Source organism: Saccostrea cucullata, unplaced genomic scaffold, assembly GCF_032062105.1.
Source record: "Saccostrea cucullata isolate Sc308-1 unplaced genomic scaffold, CSIRO_AGI_Scuc_v1 ctg1220, whole genome shotgun sequence".
Classification (NCBI taxonomy): domain Eukaryota; kingdom Metazoa; phylum Mollusca; class Bivalvia; order Ostreida; family Ostreidae; genus Saccostrea; species Saccostrea cuccullata.
Window position 1 is genome coordinate 321,432 of NW_026931211.1, and position 4,043 is coordinate 325,474.

At 33.9% G+C, this 4,043-nt stretch overlaps 1 long non-coding RNA gene across 1 annotated transcript; it reads right to left on the minus strand.

The window, feature by feature from the left end:
* Nucleotides 1-745: 745 nt before the first annotated feature.
* LOC134231833 (uncharacterized) lies at nucleotides 746-2,543 on the minus strand. The gene is made up of 3 exons (XR_009984635.1): nucleotides 2,430-2,543; nucleotides 1,738-1,842; nucleotides 746-857 (listed from the first exon to the last, which is right to left on the minus strand). It is a non-coding gene; the product is annotated as an uncharacterized LOC134231833 (long non-coding RNA).
* Between the last annotated feature and the right edge of the window lie 1,500 nt (nucleotides 2,544-4,043).

Sequence of the window (4,043 nt, forward strand, 5' to 3'; positions counted from 1 at the left end):
TTCATCCCCGTGTATTTATAAGATAAGTACTAATCGAGTAATCCTTAGTCAAATGAAGAAAAAAACCCAAAAAACCAAGGATCTGTCCTTGCAATTCATATGAAACATATAGAAATTCCGAACGGTATTCAAGATCAAAAATCCCATAAAACTATACAAAATAGGAGCAGAGCAAACACGAACCTCCTAAACATTAGATAAGGGACCAGGTGCCATGGAGGAGTGAACATCCCCTGCCCACAGGTTACACCCGCCGTGTGATCCTTAACATGGTCTGGAAAACGGAAAAAAATCCGTCGTCAATCCAGTGTATAAATTGTGTTGTATTCAGTCCAAAAATTTACCCGTTATATTCCCTATCACGACAAGGAGCACACAGCGGGTCTAACTGGATTGCAGGGATGTCCTTTCCTCCATGGCACCTGATCCCATCTTTGATGTTTTGGGGGTCCGTGTTTGCTCCGTTCCTATTTTGTATTGTTTAATGGAGTTTGGGGCTCGGATACCATTCGTTTTCTCCATATATTTCATTACTCATCCCATGATAGAAGATGAACCTTTTTCTAATTTGAAAGAATCTTAAGGAAACATATTTTGAAATGTAATTATATGTCTTTTAAGGCACGAATCATTTTTTTTTAAATTATAAAATTTAGACTCTTAATACCTCTCACAGTGATCTGTTTCTATATTATGGAAATAAGTATGTTAGTTGCATACATTCCATCGATTAATCATTATAATACAAAACGTTTGTCTTGTTTATTTAGTATTATGACAATAACATCTAAACCAGCGACAGTCAGGGGTTTGGTTTCGGTAGCAGTCGTCTTTGCAGTTACGATCAAACAAGCATCCTAAAAACAAGATGTGTTTGTGAAACACTATGCGCCCAGCGGCAACAAAGTACGTTAAAGCAATTTTTAGAATATAGGTCACAGTCAAGGCCACACGATCATTGTCCTTGGTGCCTTTTGAAAGCACTTAATTAGTGAAGTTTGCATACCAAATATGAAAGTTTGAAAAAGCTATTTTTAGCATAGAGGTCACAGTCAAGGTCACAAGGTCATTGACTTTGGTGTCAGTTGAAAGTGCTTAATTAGTAAAGTATGCAGACCAAACATGAGGTCTCTATCTCTCACGGTTCAATAGTTATGACGAAGGTTAAAGTTGACAGCAGACAGACAAACAGCTAAACAGACAAACAGACAGACAGACAGACAGGACAAAAACAATATACGCACTGAATCTATCGATAAGGGCGCATAAAAACAGGTTAATAAGCATTGATAATTATTCCATTATTTTGAACGTTTATTGTTTTTTTCAAAGGAACAATACTGATTCTCCACCATAAGGTTCATGAGGTTTTACTTTTAAATATTCGTGGGCAGAAGACTTAAAACATTAAAACGTTTAACCACTGTGCTTCATTTTACAAAAAAATCTAATGAATAAGATTAAAATTTTCCCCATCTACAACATGTATATCTAAGTTGCAACAACTACTTTGGTATTGCATGATATATTTTGTGATATATTGTATATAATTATTTAGAAAAATATCTTTATTAATTAAACTAAAAAAATACAAAGCGGTGAAATTTTAGTCTAAGTCGTAAGATTTTTTGTGAAAAATTGTGTTCATCTTATATAATAAAGTTTTAAGAAAACAAACTCATTTCACTGTAAATGGTATTTTTCTTTGACTGATTTATAAATCTGCTGAATACTCACTTGTCCCTACTTTACATGTACACTGTCTGTATGAGCAAGCTTCAACCTGACCACTTGGACAGTAAACCCTGTCGTCACATTGACCATCATGATCACAGCCGTAGGCTGTAAAGAACCGATTGATAATCACAGTATTCTATTTCTCTTTTTAATTTCAGTCCTACCTGCTGGCAAATATTTTAATCAGGGATAAAGAACACAACCATGTTCCCCCAGAATATAGCAATTAATAACATTAATTTATATTCATATAGGTACTGTAGACGTACTTTTTTCCGCGAGGTCATAATTCCGCGGAATTACAATTTCTGTTTAATCCGCGAGTAGAAAATTACGCGGATTTTTTAAACTGTCACTATATGCCTTACATTAGTATTTAGTACGCTTGGACAAATTTCCGCGGAAAATTTGTGACCGCGTACATAGCGTAAAATAATACCACGCGGAAAAAAGTACTTCTACAGTATACGTAATAATGATTGCTAGATCAAGATTTTGTATTTATAAAAAAAATGGACATAATTACTATTGAAACGACAAAAAGTTGCAATAATAAAAAAATAGGCATATTTACAATTTCAACAACAAAAAGTTTCAGCATTAAAATTAACTTTTGTTTTCTTTAATTACTGGGAACAGGGATATATGAAAAGGGGGGGGGAATAGTGTTCCAAAAATGAAATTTAGCTCACCTGTTAAAAACAACCAAAAGACGACCACGTGTTTCAAAAGTAAATACATGTAATTACGGAGTCTTTTCCCGCACGTATATGTTTAGTATCTGTAACCCCTATAAATGCCGAGCTTCCAGGATATATTTCGAACATGTGGATATGCGATGTTGTATAAAACTACATATAATGCTTCTTAAATATCAGGATTTGATAAAATATAACATCATGCACGTCGTTGAATACACCTAACATGTCCGTTATTATAACAACATGTGACATAGTGATCCCAATAGATGCAAAACAATTTACTAAGTTAAGTATTTTAAACTGTTAGCTTAATTTTTTGACTGTTGACTGAAGTAAAAGGCAACAGAAAATGTTATAGATTGGAGAGCTTGTTTTAATTTTTTAATACAAATAAAAAGGCAAACAAAAAACTGTTAAGAAATGTTTCATATCTAAAAGAATCAATTGATTTAAAAAATAAATCAATAAAAAGAATGATACTTTTGCCATGAATCTTTCTCGGTGTCTACAGACGCTGTGTCCATTCCACCGACTGAGAAAGCTAGACATACGTGACTTATTTATGCAGCAATATACCATCAACTATATACGGAGTATATATATCTCAGCTGATTCGATATGCAAGAGAATGCTCTACGTATGAACAATTTCTAAAACGAGGTAAATTATCGACAAGCAAGTTGATGAAACAAGAATATCACCAGTCTCGTTTAAAGTAATCATTTCGTAAGCCATATGGTCGATACAATTACCTTGTCAGCAAATACAATTTATCACTGAGTCAAATGCTGACTGACGTTTTTCATACTAATTGTTTGTCCATTATTTATACACTGAACTGACGACGGATTTTTCCGTTATTCCCTGATCATGACAAGGGGCACACGGCGGGTGTGACCGGTCGGCGGGGGATGCTCACTCCTCCATGGCACCTGGTCCAACCTCTGATGTTTCGGAGGTCCGTGTTTACTCTGCTCCTATTTTGTATTGTTTTATGGACTTTGAGATTGAATACTGTTCGCTATAAAACATATTATTATTTTTCTTTATTGTTCCAACTATCTGATTGGCTCAAACTGGATCACATGATCAAGCATAAAAAGTGTTACAGACTGGATGTTTCTATTTTAAAAACTTATAAACCTGCTGTTTCTAAAATTGGAAACGTTCCTCTGTGAAGCAACAATAGTGCTGACGTCACAATAGTCTTTATAGACTGGATGTTTCTAAAAACAGATACTGCAGCTGGTTTTCATTACTGTGACGTCATAAATAATGCAATGACATAACAATGCCTTGTATGAGAAGGTACTGAGTATTATAAAGAAGGATTTTAAGACATTTCTTATTAACTAATAAAAAATAATAAAACAATTGTAGCCTTTTGATTCGGTACAATCCCTCGATATATAGACCTTAGAGAAAGCTTTCTCTAAGGTCTATATATCGAGGGATTGTACTGGATCAAAAGGCTATAATCTTATAATACAACTTCTTTTATACAAACCAAGTTTTTACATGTACATGTATCTATTATTGATGAAATATGCTATCATTTAACATTTTTAAAAGTATCTTTCTTTATTTGGATGGTTACTTTACATA